The sequence below is a fragment of the Pagrus pagrus genome (assembly GCF_965226575.1).
Source record: "Pagrus pagrus genome assembly, chromosome: 13".
In the NCBI taxonomy this organism is placed as follows: Eukaryota; Metazoa; Chordata; class Actinopteri; order Spariformes; family Sparidae; genus Pagrus; species Pagrus pagrus.
Genome location: NC_140197.1, coordinates 29,198,794 through 29,217,416, shown reverse-complemented (window position 1 = coordinate 29,217,416; position 18,623 = coordinate 29,198,794). Strand labels below are relative to the sequence as shown.

The 18,623-nt window shown below is 44.6% G+C and overlaps 1 protein-coding gene across 5 annotated transcripts in view; it reads right to left on the bottom strand.

The window, feature by feature from the left end:
* LOC311268360 (RNA binding protein fox-1 homolog 3-like) overlaps nucleotides 1-17,194 on the bottom strand; it is a gene marked incomplete at its 3' end in the record, with an annotated part of 442,215 nt that extends 425,021 nt beyond the window's left edge. For 4 of the 5 annotated variants that reach the window (XM_084371969.1, XM_084371973.1, XM_084371972.1 and 1 more), the window contains exon 1: nucleotides 16,727-17,194. The remainder of the gene's footprint in view (nucleotides 1-16,726) is intronic. The other variant, XM_084371974.1, reaches the window with a different exon arrangement.
* Nucleotides 17,195-18,623: the final 1,429 nt, after the last annotated feature.

The following is an 18,623-nucleotide window of genomic DNA, read 5'->3' as shown; positions in this document are numbered from 1 at the left end:
GTATACAGTGTGTAAACACTCTCCTTCTCTTCTCACAACAATCTGAATTCTGCTGTTGACTCTTAATGCATCCGTTGGGGTAATAAAACTGAAATGACTTCTTCTTCTGACTGCATTCAAGACACCGATTCAAATAACAACACTTGATACTCAAGTTATTTTCTTTTGCAGACAACATTACCAATAAAACAGCTGCTCTCAGAGAGGGCTGTACATCGGTTTGAGCAGCTGGGAGCTTTGTTTTCTAGAAGGAGATGTTAATAAAAGGTTCTGATCCAAAGGCTCCAAACACCCTTGACATTTTTATTAGCCTGTAAGGTTCTTCCTTCTAGTGGTTTTGTATTTGGATGGTTGACCCCAAACAGCGTTTCACAACTGCCGGCCTCTCAGTGTTTGGCTGATTCAATTACGAGATACAAAAGATCAGAGCAGTTAAATCTATTAGGATCTACTACGACATTACACAAGTCATCATCAGCGTAGAAGTACAGACAAAGTGCTCGTTCATCCAGCGAAGCAAAACCATCAAATTGAATCTAAACTCAATCGCCGACCGACAGATGATGCTGTATAAACGTAGCCTGACAATCAGACCCAATGGCCATTTTGTTCCACTTCATTATTCAGCCTGGCATTATGTTCATGCTGGCTGTTTTCTGTTTGGGAGGGACTGTATACAGCTGAAACCAGTCAGTCGTGAGCGATGTATCCCTCCATTCAACGCCATTTACAGTACCACAAAATGGCTGCAAGAGCGAGATTAAAGGAACAGTTAATATTTTGAAATAAATGTTCAAATTTAAGTTGTTTTTCTGATTCTGTAAATTAACTCATTAGCTGCACAAAGTCTGGAACCAAGGGTTGTTATAGAAACTTGACATTTAGGATTTTTGGTATTACAAAAATACGTTTGCTATCTGCATTTAGGAAAAAAATCATATCTTAGCTTGAGAGAGGAATTTAGCCGAATGGCCTACCTGCAATAAATATCTCTGGATGGCATAGATCCTGTTTCATATTCAAAATAAGCTAACAGTGAGCCTGTTGGAGAAGCTAACACTGATGTTAGCCTGTTCGCTTTACATTTCCATATCCATCTCCTCCATTAACATGCATCACAGCTAAAATTGAATGTCTGTCTTACATTGTATTGAAAGGTGACTCAACTATTGGAGAAGCTAACACTGATGTTAGCCTTTTGGAGACACTACACTGATGTTAGCCTTTTGGAGAAGCTAACACTGATGTTAGCCTGTTGGAGAAGCTAACATTGATGTTAGCCTGTTGGAGAAGCTAACACTGATGTTAGCCTGTTGGAGAAGCTAACACTGATATTAGCCTTTTGGAGACACTACACTGATGTTAGCCTGTTGGAGAAGCTAACACTGATGTTAGCCTGTTGGACACACTACACTGATGTTAGCCTGTTGGAGAAGCTAACGCTGATGTTAGCCTGTCAGTCTTCAGACATGCATCGAAGCTAAAATTGATCGTCCATGTATTCTTGTCCTTTATAGCTACAACGTGACTAATGAGGCTCCAGGCTTCTTGATTTATGAACATAAATAAAGTCAACCCATCTGTAAGTTGCTGCACAAAGCATGCTAGAGACAAATTAGGTCACACAGCAGATAAACAGCCTTTTTGGACAATAGGAGTCAGAAGTCATTCACCTGCTCAGTAATGACAGAAATCTTGGTGTTTCAGAACATCAGTAAAGAAAACTAATAATCTGCATGACTAGATAGCACCGGGGGTAAATGGGTAATTCACCCGCGGGGTTTTAGGGTTGCTGTTTTGATAACAGGAATCCAAAAATATTATTCCATTATCAGCTCGACCATGAAAGGGAAAAAAAAGTTCACGCTATTAATTGCAGCCCATTAGATGTTCTTACAGTGTGCGGTGTTAAAAAAGGAGAGCAAACACACCTGCTCCTCTAACAAGCCTTTCTGATAAGGTTGGAGCGTCTGTGTTTATGCAGTGGGAGAAATATTATGAATAATTGGGGAGTCGAGGCACCGAATTCCTCCAGCATTAATCGAGCCTCTGAAATCTCTGATATTAGCTTCGCATGAATCATTGTTAATTCCCATGAATCCATTACTGTTCCATGTGCAACTAAAAATAGAGTCCTGATAAATCAATGGGGACGCTCACGAGTGAAGACGGGGGTTGATGCCGCTTTGCTTCTTGAAGCTTCCTTTTCTTCCTGTACAGCACAATGCCCTTGCCTCTCATCAATAATTGTTCTCCATAATTCACTCATAGATTTCTGTGTTACAACCGATGGGGGGGGGAGGGGGGGAGGTACGACAGACCTTGAACAGTTTCAGCACAGTCACTCCAAAAATGAATGTGCATTGTTCACATTTGGACTCAGTCAAGGCCCCTTTGAGGCGCGAAAAAAACAGCTTTTTATTCTTCCTCTTTTCACTGGCAGTATCCTTGACTTGAATATTTCTGTAATGACAGCGACCTTTTCAGTGTTTACGCCAACAATGACAGGAGGTTTTAGCCAATTTTCCTCCGCGTTGAAAGGAAGCATAATCCATTTGAAATGGCGTGGCGATCTTCCCCTCCGATTGCATTGGTCACAGCTCAGCAAGCACGCTGCCTTGTGTGGAGACGCTGACCCCTCCTGGCCCTAGCCCTCCTCTCCGCTGCACTGAAAAAGCCTTTGCCAGACGACGATGAGCATTGCATGGCCTCACTCATGCACCGGGCGCAAGGGCAGACAGGTTCATCTGCACACAATCACAACGGACGGCCGCATCCCATTCCAATTGCATTTCCGCTCACGAGGGTGGGAGGGGGAAAGATCCCGCGGTGCATATTACTGTGGCTGAGGCAAATTTAGCTGAAATGGAAGGGGAGATGGAAAAGGCTCACCTCTTACACTAATCTGGGCAAACAACACCGGCGTCAGCCCCACCGATGAACATCCCCACCGACAAAAAAAAAAATGTTTTCTGGATGACAGAGCCGCCCCTGCCCGCCTCTGACGGAAGACAGTAAATTAATTAAGATAATGAATTGCACGTGTCATATTTGTAATCTTTTCAATCTTTACTTAATGAGCTGGAACACGTGCACGGGGGTGTGTTTGTTGGTAAAGTTGTCTTGGAGTAAAGATGATACACCTTTAAAAAAAAAAAAAAAAAAAGAAACGCTCGACATTAAAAACTGAGCGATGCTGACTGATATTTAATATATGCCATGTATACATTCATGCTTCCCCCCCGTCCTGTGTGGATTCGCAGACAGACGTGAATGCAAATGAGGCCGAGAAAAAGAAGGAATGAGAGCAGGAGACGGAGCGAGAGACTCAGAAGTCTGCATATCTGATAGCAAAGCGCCCTGATTAGAATTTTGTCATGCCACAATTTACAAATTAAAATGAATTAGATCTTCCGTGCCCTGACCTCCATTAAAAACACTTCATTGTTGATGGGCCATGATAGCATCTGCTATTGATTGGAGGAGCCATCGGTATGGCCAATCCCGTCTCTTCACCAGGAGGTCATCTTAAGCAATTTAGGCATATTGAGAGATTGATCAGAGCGACGGCGCTGCCACTTGGGCCCACTCAAGGTAAAAAAGAAAAAAAAAAAAAAAGTCTGAGGTGTGACGCAACACCGCTCCCTGCAGCTCAGCGGGGGGAGCATCTCAAATCTAAATGCTAATGGTTTCTTTAAGAGCCTGGCTGCCCTTTAACCACTACAGTCAGACGTGAAGGATGGCTCTCAGTGTTTCGACAGCTCCGTCTTGTTGTGACCCCTCCCCAGCCTCCTGCAACACCACCAACACCGACACCCCCACCTCTCTGGATGCAACATCGAATCCAGGGGGAAAACCCCAACAGTTGATACGGCAGGTTCTGTTGTTGTGTTGGACGTGGTACCAGCCTGTGTGGTGGCAGACTGATGGTTAATTCTACCAGAACCCCAACAGCAAATCAGCTAAAGCGCCTACTTTAATAGTGTTTCCTTTTTTCTCTCGCGTTAAAGAAAATATTCTATAATTCTGGTATTTTTGAATTAACTGTGAGAATGCATTCTCCTCAGATCCCTGAAAATGTCAAAGTCCGTGTTAATGTTGAGCAGAGATTAATTTAAAAATGTAAAATGTGAATTTTACACATTAATGTGTTTTTTACAGGTCCTGTTGAGTAGTATAAAGCTTTTTGTGGCTCCAGAGGAAGCTGCATGCAATTTCTTAAATTGTCTCCAGTGATGTCACTCAGTGGCTGAGTTGCATTGTGGGTAATGTAGGTGCCAGGTTATGAAACAGAAGAGGAATGCGTTTTGAATCATTTGTTTTCAAACCGTCCATAATGAGTCTAACAGGAGTGTGAGTATAGGAGTGATGACCAGACCAGTGGACCAGTGCTTTTCAAAAACCTGATACCTACATTACCCACAATGCCACTGAGTGACATTACTGGAGGCAGTTTATCAGATTACATGCAGCTTCCTCTGGAGCCACAAAAGGCTTTATATTACTTGTTTCACATATGCAGAAGTCCTCCTCAAGACCTGTAAACACCCTTTAATGTTTCTCACATGGTCCAGTTTCTGGGTGGAGGCTTTGGCATGAAATCGAGTTTTGTTGTTGTTTTGTTTGTTTTAATTTTGGGGCGGGACTTCAACGAAGTTGTCCGTTTACACCTGAGATTGATTGTTGCTATATTTAATGAATAAACTTAAGTCAGCTACCCAATGAGGATTTTCCGTCACCAACAGTACGGATGATGACATGTTTTTACTGAATTTATAGTCGTACCGGTAAAAAAAGTCCAGTAAGTCTGAGTAAATGTGTCATCTACACATTATCTCTCAAACATATTACAGCCACTTCATTCAGACGGTTTATAAACTACAGGAAACTAAAGCGCTCCAGCTTCATTTGACCGAACCCTTCACTACAGACTAACCCTACCCGGATCTGTTGGAGGACTATAATTTAACTTTAAATATCATCATCAATCACAAATGAAACGTGTCAGACGAGGGGCCTCGAAGAATATGAGGGGAAAATTGTACAGTTACCAGGTGGTGCAAATTTGTTCGCTGAAGCGTAGCAAAGGTTATATGGCTTTTATTGAACAGTATTGAAGACATGCATGAGCAACAAAAGGAATCGTTCAGGTACAATAAATACATGGATTCAGCTACTTTTTTTGCAATTTGGTCCAATTTGAAAAATATGTACGTGTCATTTAAAAAGGAATGACATTTCAGAGAAGGAAATGAGGAGAAAATCTCTTCACCAGTCGACACCAGCTCAGGAGATCACGCAGTTTTTTTTCATGTTTACTGTTTTTCTCACTGGTTGTAGTGAGAGTTTTATTTTCTATTCACTTGAGCAGGTTTTGTACTTAAATCCTGCAGCCAGCAGCAGATGACTACAACTGTTAAAACTCGCAGGGACGTATTCAGGAAACCTTGTAAAGTCTGGTGGTTTTGTAAGTTAACTATTCAAGGGCGAACCTGCCTCTAGTGGTCAGAGGAAGATCATACTAAAAAAATGTGGAGGCAAGGACAGACAGACAGACAGACAGACAGACAGACATTTGATGTTCTGACTATCGAACCTTTTACGATAAACTGTCGATTTGCAGAGACAATCCCCCGATTGTTGACTCGTATTCTCGTTTAACCTTAGTCTTAACCACTTTGTGCTCTACCTGCTGGAAGTGCAATCGACAGGCACATTGTGCTACTGTATCATATGTCTATTCACAACATTGTGGGCTTCACCATGGTAACAGAGATCAGAAGGCAAAGGTCACGCAAAGCGTTGGCAGAGGTGTCGCTCGGCAAGGGCAGGGTGGGGGCGGAGAAAACCTCCACATGGGCCTTTTTCCATACACTGAGCACGCTCATCATCTCCTGTCCTCCAGCAGCTCCCTGCAAGGTTAGCGAGAGTCAATAAGCCTTCTGCAAAGGTTAAGGAGACCTATAAGAAAGATATTATGCAAACAGTGATCTCTCTGGATCCTGCAGAACCACAAATAGAGTGGCATAACCGTCTTTGTTCATTTTCCATCTAGAAGTGAAATCACAGGAAGGAAAGGTGCTGGGGTTTTTTCCTGCATGACTGACTTTATGAATTCAATATGAGCCGTCTATACACCTCGACACAGATTACTTTGTGAATACAGAAGACCGAATGCGTATCAAGATGGCGTGAACTGGCAGACTCTCACAAAGAAACAATCATTATTTGTTAATCCCTCTTCAAGGAAATTTAGATTTTCCCTTCAGATTTTAAAGATGCAGACGGCTGATGGATTCCTTTATCATTAATCAGCGACATATTGATTACTCCGCTGCCACTGACAGTTCCTCGCTTCAAAACTCACTTTGAAGATTTTTTAATTTTCTAAACATGAGGAGATCATCCCAGGACAAACAGGACAGGACAGTGTCCTCCAGTCTGAGATTTACTGTCCTGTAAATGTCAGAGGATTAATTAACACGTTTTTTAAGACTGGAAGTCGTATTCATTACGAAGACGAAGATGAAGATTATAAACAACTGCTCTGGGAAACTTCGAGAACCAGCAGGAGTCATTCATGCCAAACCCCGACTGACAAAAACCTCCACCAACCTTTCATCCACTGATCTACAGACGAGAGTCTCAATCAATGTTCTCACTTCAGATCTCTGTGAGCTTCAGGTAGTCTGTCTGGGAACTGAAGCAAAAGGTTTAAATAAAGGAAGGCAACAAAGTGGATGAATACCAAACAGGAACTATGATGCAAAATCGTACCGCTAGGAGTCGCACCGAGTGGAACAATCCATCAGGACAACTGTGACACAAAACCAGAAAACAAACCAAACCTCACAATCGTTTGTTTGTTTGTTTATTTCATCTGATATTTAAAGATTTGATGTCCCTTGATGAATCTCTTGAACATCTTCTTCTATGCTTTGTTTCTGCCCGACACCGCCGCTCTGATTAGCTTGTTTACTCCTCTCAGATTTAAGGAAAAGTGGCTTAATTGTTTTTCTCTCCATTACAGGATCCTGTTCCCTGAAGGCCGACAAAAGAGGCTTAAAGAAAGTGTCACAGATTTAAAGGAAGGGGAAGCCGATTCTGGAGAAAGATAGTCTCATTCTCAGGCCATCAAATACAGACGCTTTGGGTTCGAGTTTCGGGCTGAATACTGATCCAAAGAGCGAGTATTTGACAACCTGGGAATGAGACTCAACAATCGACTGTCTTTCTGCAGAACAACCTTCCCTACCTGCGAGTAAGGGGAGAAAAGTTGTGTCCATTGTACAGGGTTCAGGTCCAAGACCCTCTTTCAGTCCCTCCCAGGTTGGGGGACGCCGTCCTGGCACACATCGTGTCCCTTTAAACCATGTCAGAAACAATATGCATGAAAATAGGCAAATTATATGTACAGTTGGCTTTAACGACTTCAAATCTCAGCCGCAGCACGTGGAAAACAAAGATCTCTCGCAGGTTTCTGCACAGATTACACATGTACTTCAGTGGAGGTAATCCAGAGAAACTTTGCGAGTGGAAAAAAATCTTTTTTTTTGGCCTCCGTATCTCCGCGGTGGAATTATGTGTACCGAAATTAGAGTGCAAATTTGAATCAAACCTCTAAGCGAGATCTGTGGGTTCTTGGCAGTGTGGGGGGAACACAACAGGATTCTCGCACATATGCCATGCACATCCGCGAGAAGCTCAGCAGGCTGCCAACACCAAAGTGTTCATCACTCTCCTCCCACTCCTTTTCATAATACAGAAAGGGAGAAAAAAAAAAAAAAAATCCCCACAGTATCGGAGCGAGCCCCGACCAATCAGTGGCGAGGATCAAAAAAGCAGACGTTCAAGGAGAATGAAATGCCCCCATTGATTGGCCGCACCGCTTTGGTCCCCCCTGCACAGTCCTCCAATCGATACCTGAGAGATAAGCAGCCGTCAGCCACTGATATTGGTGATATATAACCGCCGTGGCTGCGCGGCGACTGATGACTTCTTGTCGTCTTGGTCAAGACTCAGTGGAGCAACTCGGGCCGGCACGCCAAGGGCAGCGCCGGCCCAACCAACCCAAACCAACCACGATCCAGCTCATCAAAACAGCATCTGTTAAACCAAACTGCCCTTTATTCTTGTTAATTATCTCCTACATAATACGACCCTCCTCTTTTTGATTGGGCTGACATCCGACCTGTGCACCGGGCTAATCAGCTCGGGGGGTTAAAGCTCTGCAAGGTGAGAGTAGAGCGGCAACACGGCGAACAGGGGGGATAAATTACCTGAGAAGGAACCGCTGTTATCGCTCAGTTTGTTTTTCAAAAGACAATGAAATAAATAAATGAAGGAAGAAAAAAAAAAAGGTTCAGAGAAAATGAAATGATGGCGTGGCGGTGTTTTGTGAAATTGTGCTGTCAAACGTTTCTCCTTTCTAATTTCCTGGAGCGCAGATGATGGAGCATGTGCGCTGACAGCCGAATCTGATAAAAAATAAAAAAGGGGGAGAAAAGACTTCTCCTCTTTTTCCACCTCACGAGCATTTCTTAAGCGACATTTATAAATATAATAATAAAACAATTAGTCTGCGGCAAATGACAATTGACAGATACCATGTCCTTGCGTGCACTGTACATTTTTCCCACTGCGGTCATTTATTAACGTGTCGAGGTTTGACGGGCCGAGACATAAATACAAAAGACTTGGAGATTGAAGCTCAAAGAAAAGTAACTCAGTCGAATGTTTGTTTACCAGCTGCTTACTCACACCGTATGGAAACAGGTGGAGGCTTCTGTAGATATTCAAATTGACTCGTGGCACCAAAAATCTATTAAATTTCTTATGATGTTTTGACTGGAAGCTGTTATTGTGTTTAGAGACTCACAAAGGTCTCCGAGCATGCAATCCTCTGTCTGTGTGTGTGTGTGTGTGTGTCTGTGTGTGTCTGTACGTGTGATGGGACCGTCCCAGCACAACTGTCACTTCGCTCCCCCGTTACAGGTGCTCCACACAGGGGAGCTGGCAGCTCTGACGGACGCCTCCTCCCAGGGATTTATGGGAAATGACAGCTCCCGCTAAATAAAGCCGGAGTGGCCGGTGGAAGCGGGGGGAAGACAACGGAAGTTCCTAAAAACCACGAGCGCACACGGCTGACACTAGCTGAAATTTATTTCCTCCGCTCTGCCTGGCAATTTAGTTGGAAATGTGCTATTCACACTTTTGAGAGTGAGAGAGAGACATAAGGAGAGAGAGAGAGCGAGAGAGAGACCCGCCCTTAATCTACTTCCTCTGTTTGGGGTAATGGTCTACGAGATTTTTTTTCTGCCAGAGAAAATCACATTTCTTACATGGCTGCCTCTTGATGAATTATTTCACATTTCACTTACTTACCTTTTTAAAAGTTAATCTACATCAATAACGTTAAAGGAAATTTTCACAGCTACAAATGAACAGTCCCCCCCCCCCCCCCCCTTATTCAAACTCGAAAGGTGTGGAGCGTACGGGCTGCTTAAAAAGTCCATTTCAAACTTCATCATTTAAGCGTTCGACAGCATATCTGAATGCACACGGAGCCAGGGCCGGCGTTTCACATTTTTTTCTCTACGTATTTAAATATGGACCATCTTTAATTGAGCAGAAACGGCTGTGGAGAACAGTGCTGAACTAATACTGAGGCTGAAATATCATTACGCTGATGGAAGCCGGGCTCTCTGACTTTTATTGGCAGCTCCCGAGCTAAATGTGTGGTTCAATTCAGAGGCGGCCATCGCTGCAGAGGCAAAGTAATCGACTTTGGGACAAAATGGTGTGGAAAATGACGTGTGTAGGCCTCCTCGCCTAAAGCCAACCCGGTGCGGGCAGAAATCTATCAGTCAGGTGCACACCAACATTGGCATTTTCACAAATGTGATTTAGTCGACGATACTGGAGAGCTGATGTGCTGGACCAGTGCGTCCGGTGAAAGAAAACTAGTATTTGAAGCCATGCAATCTGCTGCTCCTGCTGCTGAAAAAAAACGTCTGTGCATTTGCTTTCGGCTTGAACTCCGTCATGTTCAAGATAAAACAATGTTTTACATACAGAAAAGCCTCAGCAGCCTATTACAGCAAATTTAGGTCAGAGTAACCCGAAACCTTGTGAGCGTTTGACTCTGAATTTTTTAAAGCTCTAACCTCATTCAAGTCATTTCTTTTCTGCGCCTGTAGAAAATCATTCCTTTGTTTTGAGACTCACTGCTGTTCCACACTACTGTGCAGAGTATTTTTGGCTCAGTGCTGCCAAAGTTTGGACACAGCCATTTATAATTCTCTCACAAGGAAAGCAGCTTGCTTCTTTTTCCAAACAGACTCCATGGGATACAGACTGGTCCATGCTGTCATGTGGTCCGCTCGCTGAATCACATTATTTTTTTAAGCAGCTCAAGCTTTTTGCAAAAGCACCACGACGGCCTCGACCGGCAAAAGAAAAAAAAAAAAAACAACCCAAACATTAATCATCACAATAAGGCACAATTAAACAGCAATTATGTAAAAGACCTTTTTTTTTTTTTTGGCTTTGGGAGTGTCTCAACTCTTACATCAGCCTCTAAACCCTCGGATTCAGAGTGTGTCTCTCCCAGCAGTGAGCCTGGAGGAGCAACAGTCACACCCACACACTCGTGCACACACACACAAATACACTTGCCGAGCCACAGAGCAGATCAAGTGTGCCTGGAGAGCTCTATAGAGAGGCCAGTTTTCCTCATTAGACCGCGTGTGCACCACTCTCCAAAAAACCCCTCACTCTAATCACTGTCACCAGACCTCGGCTGAAAAACAGATAATTAATGTTGGGCCCTGCCTCAATCGGCTTCCATGCTAAACAGCTCTGTGTACATATGTGTTTGTGCATGTGTGTGGGTGTCTGCATGTTTGTCTATTTGGAGTCTGTCGATGTAGGAGGCCCCCCGGGGGACCGCGGATGCTCAAGCCATCCACAACAACGATTCCACTGAAGCTGCGCATAAGCTCTCAGAAGAACAATTGCACGGCAGATAATGAAGAAATTTTTTACAGAGGAAACATCCCACTGTACCACAAAAGCTGTCGGCTGCTCCGACGTTCGTGCCATCGTCGCTTTAGTCACGGGGTTTTGTAACGTCTCGGGCCCCCTTTTTCTGCCCTTTTATTTCCCCTTCACCCGTTTATTAAATGGAGTGGACTCCTTAATCGCGTGCTTTGCAGAGCAGATTTATTTATGTTCCTTTTTTCTTTCCTAAAGGCAGTTATTAATATCATAAATATTTGATGATACTTTGCATGACCCTGCAGAGAATGACACAGGGAGGTAATGAAGGTTAACGCTGGGGGTACAGGCTGATTAAATAGCGACCGAGTAGCAAAAAGCCCACCCAGGGCTGCCATAAACCTTCTGATAAACCGGACTAAATAAACACTTTTTTTAAGCCTGATCTAAGGTGCAGGACGACTTTAACAAGGTGTTTCACAGAAAAACATATACTCTCCTCCCCCCGGTGATATCTGACCATGTAGCTTTGGGTCTTGAGATATCTGTCTGACTACCTCCACCTTCAAACCACAGTGCTAAAGACGTAAGTAGCGTGGGATCATGGGAGTTGTTGTTTTCATTATTAAACAACCCACCACACTGCTGCCGGAAATCTATCTGACGTGAAATGTTCGCAGACGAGTTAACGTTTTAAACTTTTATTCGCGTTACGTTTAGTCTCGTCCGCTGACTTCCTTCCTCGCTCTCTGAGTCCCTAAAATAATAACGTTACATATTCTATCTTTAAAGCTCTGCTTATCGATATTTTTGTATTACTGATGAGTAAATGAATTTGTACGAGGCAAAAGAGGTCGTTCACAGTGATAACTCACAGAAAAGTATCACCTTCTCTACAAGTTTTTAGCCTTTTTTGGCTAACTGTTTTGGTCAGTCAGCCACAGGATCTGATGGATGAGGAGTTGTTGTCTTCATTGTTAATCAGCAGCCACTGTTGATACAAACCTATCTGATGTGACCTGAACAGAAATGTTCACAGACGAGGTGATGTTTAATGTTCAGACCTCCTTCCTCACTCTCTGACTCTCCTGGCAGTTACAGAGACAGGCTACTAAATGAAACACACTGTTATCCTCAATACAATTTGATTTGTCTGGGTTTGGATATTGTTTAAAACATTTGCAATTATATCTTTAATGTGTTTTCCCTTGGTTAGTCTGGATAATCAAGATATTACCTGTGAAGGTTTCATCATAACTGAATCGATGAATCCACTAATTGGTAAGTGAATCCAAAGATAACTAGTTCACCTGAACTATTTTTATGGAAAAAGGCAAAAATCCACCAGCTGTGTGACTATTTTCTGGTTTTGATGCTCTTCTATGACAGTAACCTGGATATCTTTGGGGTTTTGGACTGTTGGTTGGACATTTGAGACATAACCACGAGATTATAACCATTTATTTACATGTTGAGCACCAAATGATAAAGGAATAGTTCACTCAAATATGTAAATCCCGTCGTTATCTCCTCACCCTCATGCTGACAGAGATGCTGGGTGTAGTTGAAGTCCACAAAACATTTCCTAAACAACTGAAGCAGCTCAACTGAAACAGACACATGAAATGTCTCCATACAGCTCGACCGGGGTAATCCAGGACGTTATTGCGGTTGAGCTCTTGCAGCCACTTCAGACGGGGTGCACGCTAATGCTTTTAGCTTAGCAGCTACAGTGAAGATTTCATCTTAAAACAGGCTGTAAACACTGTATTTTCAAATCACTTTGAGATCCGAGGGCTGTCAGAGACTTGGATGGAGCTGTATGGAGACATTTTATGGTTTTCTTTACGTTTTAAAACAAGGAGAACGCTGCATCGCTGTTTTGTTGTGAAGCTCCAGGAAAGTTTTGTGGACTGTGAAACCTCCCCTGACTTTCCATCAGCATGGAGGGAGGAGATGATGACTGGATTTATATTTTTTGGCTGAATGTAATCCTGTAGTGGTATAACGTGAAAAAATAATCAGTACAACGATTCATAATTGGACACACCGATGGGTTTTCAATGTCTGGTGAAAATAATTCCCACTAAGTTTGAAGGTCATCGTCGAACACTGATGATTTGGGTGATGCACATGCGCTTCACTGGCCTTCATGAGTTGATTTTGAGCTCAATAAACAAGATAATATTCGAGCAGAGTTTCTCACATTTGTCTGGGATGTTGAAATCTTCCCGGACACATGGACCGGCACCTTCCGGTTCCATTTACCTCCATTGTTTTGGGCTGATGGCAGCCAGAAAAAGGGGATGGAAGTGTCACAATCCAGACAAATAAAACAAAAGCTATCTGCATGGATGGATCGCACTGCAGGCAAATGAGAAAATGTGCCGTGAACTGACCCTCGAAACATGTTGCGAGAGTAGAAGCTACTTTTGGCGAGATGAAACCAGTGTTTTTGTTGATATGTATATCTTTCAAACCCTTTTGCAATTGAAGTCGTATGGTAATCCTCCTGTATTCTGTCAGCGGCTCTTTGCCCTGCAATTACCATCGTTCTCACAAAAGTTTCTGAGGAAGAGGCTCTCCTTCCCAGGCTCACTCAACAAATCAATTCTGCTTTTTTGGCTTTCCACCAGGAGAGGAGAAAAAAAAAAGCACCTCCAATATTTGCTACACATGTCCTTCATCATTGAATTGTGGTATTCATGAGTTTTTGAATAGGCTGTGTTTTCCATTGTCTCGGAAGAAGCAAGAGAGAGCAAACAGCTCCACAAAACACCAATTACAGCATTAACTTTTTTTTTTTTTTCTGCTCTGCATTTGTGTCAAGACTGGAAAACATATGATGGGATTGCAATTGTAATCAACATCGTTTAAAATGGCAACTAGTCGGCAAATTAGTAAATTCCTTCACTCATTTATTCAAGATGTGCAATTACTGGCGTAGCAATACCCCAAAGTCAGGTGGAGATTCTGTGAAAATAAATGAAAACACCCAGGAGGAGCTCAAAGCGTCTCTTCCAGTAGACATAATTTAATAAGCAAAGGACCTGAATATTTAAAGCGCTGCAGCATACAACATTTATTGACTCTCCAAATGTGTCTTTCTTTATACATTCAGATGTGGCCGAATACCTCGACAAAATGATTTGAAGCTGACATGTATAATTTGACCTTGTCAGAAGCTGAACTCCTCCTTCCTCCCCCCACCTCCACCCCGCACTTCCTCGTGCATGCTGTGTAATTGAGCCTTCAGGGAGAGTGGAGAGACTATCTGGCCCTCGCCTTGTACGGATCTCTATTGATGATCGGGACTGGTTACCAACCAGCCGATCGATAAGTGCAGATACACGAGCAGATAGTAATAAATATGGGATGACAGTAACTTATCTCGCCTTCACGAGCCGGTTTAATAACTGCGAAAGATCACGGACTTGCATTAACAGCACCTCTGGGGTAAACGCTCTGCACTGAAAGATATACGTAATTAAATATGTTTCCTATCATAAAAGCCTATTAACTCCCCCCTGAAAATATTCCTCAACAATGAAACATACAACGTGCGGAAGATAAATTTAAATTTGACGGTCAGCGACCGAGTCAGAAGCAGACGGGCTTTTCCCGCATTTAAATTACAGGAATTTTTCTATGAAAGCCACAGGCGAGTCCAAAATGAAAGTTGCATTAATCGAGAGAGTTTAAATTACTTTTTTGTGATGTAGCTTTTGTAATTTTCCTGTGCCACGAATATCATAGCTTTGATGGTTGGTTATAGGCGATGCAGCGTGGTCGGAGCCAAGAGTTTCTTATGTAGGACACCTAAATCAGTTCGCCTTTTAACTCCAGCTCATCAGTCTTCTCCAATAATCCTTGCATGGGAAAAAAGGGGGGCAACTACAGAGCAGCGAAGGATAGATAATTGTCTTGTTTACCTTGATTTAACGTTGTGCGTGTGCGCGTGTGTGTTAAACCACAAGGGTTCAGTAAATTTGCCGAGGCCCAGACCGAGGAGGAAGCGAGTCTCGGGCTTTTTTTCCATTCACTTCTGCTGACACATCGGCAACCAGAGGCTTGTTGGGGCCTCGAGAGCCATTGATGTGTCACTTCACATTTCTAACAGTCGAAATCAATCCCTCATTTAGATTCAGCGACGTGGAGAAAAACATAAAGGACGTCACCTGAAGCGGCTGCACGTGCCAGAGGAAAAAAAAAAAGCATTCAATTATAAAACGAGAACAAGGAAGAAGAAATGGAAGTACAAACAACTAAGCTGAGGAGTGATGTGAATTCAGTCTTGAAGCACAAACAGGTGCCGTGGAGCATGTGATCCATGTTGCATCTCGTCATAAAAATGCAAATACTCTCGTTCTCACTCCAGGAGTTTATAGTCCGACCAGAAATCTAATACGCTGTCTGGTGTTTAACATATATATCTTTTCATTTTGCACATTTGCTCATCGGATTGTCAAAGCAAAGTGAGGCGCCTTGCACAATATCTGGGGCCTCGCAAATGTAATATAACCTGGATTGCAAACGGGCCGGTGTGATGCCGCCGTGGCATTAGGGCCAATGGGAGCTCTTTAAATGAGAGAGTGGCGGTAAACACCACGTCTGCTTTCTCCCCTCGCCGGCATTACTAGCGGAGCTGATGACAAGTGCCGAGCAGCCCCTCTAGTGCCTTTAATACAGCGAGAGCATTCTCCAGGGGAAATGCAATCTGTGTCCTCTGCACAGATCCACTGTCTGCACTTCCCCGCATGTGAGCCGCTATCATATTATACTCCCCGCTCTCGAAATGGGAGAAGGGAAATAGGAAATCGCCTCGGCCAGAGATGAACCAGGAACATAATCAAAAAATAGTGTGGCGCAAACAGTGCAGATCAGCCCCGGCGTGCAGACCTCCCCCGGCTGAGCGCTAAACAATAAGCAGTGGGGATTGCTCCGGATTCGTGAGCCGTTGAGAAGAAAGTACGCCCCCTTTTTTCACCCCGCAGGCATCTATTGGCTTATAGCAGCTTATACGTTTAAGATGGGAGATAAGAACAGGGACGCTTGTCCTCATGTGGTGATCCAGCATGCTTATATTGCCAATAAACACAGCACAGAACTGCACAGACAAAAAGCAGCTCCCAACATGAGGCGCAGCGTGTGAAACATTATTCAGTTGACCTTGTATATTGCTTTTCTCTTTTTTTTTCTTCTTCCTTCTTTCTTTCATCTGAGCCAAACAAAGAAACATAAAAATGCAATGTTGACTTTTGGCACAAAGAATCAAAGTGAATCCATTAAAGTGGGAGAAAATGTCGCCCACGTATCGCAAAGTGTGAAACACACTTTTCTTTTTTTGTGTGCTGGATTTGTTTTTGTTTGCATTGTGTGCGATGCAATAAATACAAGACGAAGCTCAAACCAAACTGCATCACACAACACACACACAACACACACACACACACACACACACACACACACACAACACACACACATAACCCTGCACTTCTTTCACTGTTGCCTGAAAGAGACAAAGACACTTGAGCGATGGATGGATGGATGGATGGAAGGTGAGGACGCATCAGAGTCAAGTCACCGTGCGTGTTTGAAGTAAATGTGCCGGACACGTGTGTGTGTGTGTGTGTGTGTGTGTGTGTGTGAGAGAGAGAGAGAGAGAGAGAGAGAGGTGTGTGTGACAGCGTTAAGCCTGAGTGAGAGGTGAAAGGACTGCTGTACTCACAGTTGTGCTCTTGTTTCCCTGTGGTCTGTCGGCGTGTCAGAGTTTCATCCTCTCAGCGTCTCTCCCTGGGCTGGGCTTCCTCTTCCTCTTCTGACCAAAAGGTGTGAGGAGGAGGAGGAGGAGGAGGAGGTGGTGGTGGAGGAGGAGGTGGAGGAGGAGGAGGAGGAGGGGATGCACGGATTGAACGCAAAGGAATGAGAACCCGAGAGAAAGAGGAGAGGAGGAGGAGGGAGTGTGAGTGAGTGTGAGAGAGAGAGCGAGAGAGAGAGAGAGAGAGCTGTGGATGGAGGGAGGGAGGGCGAGCGGTGGCCTGCGATTGGCCTGTCAGTCCGGGAGAGGGAGCGTCGGTCTCGGCGGTGTCAGCGTGGCGGGCAGCCTGCACCCCGGTCGCTCTGCCGGCGTCTCCGATTTTAAACGCCTCGAGTAGCCGGTCGCGCGGATTCCTACGGCGCACACACACGCTCGCTCGGCTGGCTCACGACTCACACACTCTGCATCCACATCACACGGAGCGAGCGAGCGAGAGGGAGAGAGGGAGGGAGAGAGAGAGAGAGAGAGAGGAAGAGAGGGAGAGAGAGACGGAGAGAGAGATTGAGGAAGGAGGAGGGAGGGATGATAGAGTGAGGCAGACAGATTCAGAGGGCCGATGACAGCTTCAAGCTGAAGCTTCTCCTTGGCTCCTCATCAATGACAGGTACTGAGGAACAAGAGACAGAGGGAGCCCCCCCCCCCCCCCCCCCCTCTCCCATTCACACGCCTCTACACACACACACACACACATTCATGCACACACACAAATCACTCCTGCACATCCCACTACCGACACCCCCTCCCCTCCCCTCCCCATCTCAATTACCATGGCCACAGCAGATGTATTGGGCTTGTCAGCTCTCAAGCAAGGCTGTGGAGGAGATGTGGGCTAACTTATCTCATCTAATTTGACCAAGCTATAATCAGACAACACTGTGGAGCTCATTTAAGGCCGGACCGGACGCAGGAGGTAGGGGTGAGGACAGACGCACAGACAAACTGCAATTATCCCATGCCAGGTCAGAGAGCAGCAGCCCGAGGGGTTCAGATTAAAGCCATTTGCACTTGAAAAAAACACAAACTGGGGAAAGAAAATTAAAGATAAAAGATCGATAAGTGTCCGTGTGCAACCCAGTTACACTGATTTAACTGTGATGCATAATGCTGCCAATGCAATTTGACTAATCTGAGTGAGCCCACACCCTAAACGTTCCTAAAACGAGATTCAGTCTGAAGAAGAAGCACCGCGGAGTAGATTAGTCCTGACGTGTCTGCAGTCGACGCCCAGCTTGCAGCCGAATGTCAACTCCGGTATTTTTTCCCTCATTAACCGTCGTGTCCGGTCAACGGAGGACCGACTCCAATCGGCTCCACACAAAGTCCCATGAATCCTATCTCTGCCTCTTCACTCCACCAAATTCAATTAAAAAGAGAAATTGGCAATTAGATCACTGTTATGATCCTGTAACAATGATCTAATCTGTAATTCATTGGCTGGTGCTCCCCTGGGGTGGGAGGGTGTGGGGGGGTTGCTGCTTGATGGAGTGGCTCGGAGACTCCTTGGCATTCACCTCGGCTCTGGCGGCGGCGCACAAGGGCGCGGGCGGAGCCGTGGGGGTCCAGGTGCTACCGGAGGCCTCTGAAGCGCCACCAGTGGGGCCTCGGTTTTAGCCCGCGGCAAGAACACAACCTGTGACACGCGCTCGTTTGTTTTGTTTTCATATGCATGAGAGCTCATTCTGCAGGTTTGCACGTGTGATGTATGTGCGAGCATGCACGCCGACGCAGCTGATGTGCAGCAGGCAGAAATCTACACAAACAGCCGCTCCTCTCATGGGAGGAGGGAAATTTTTGCTCCTTAATTGAA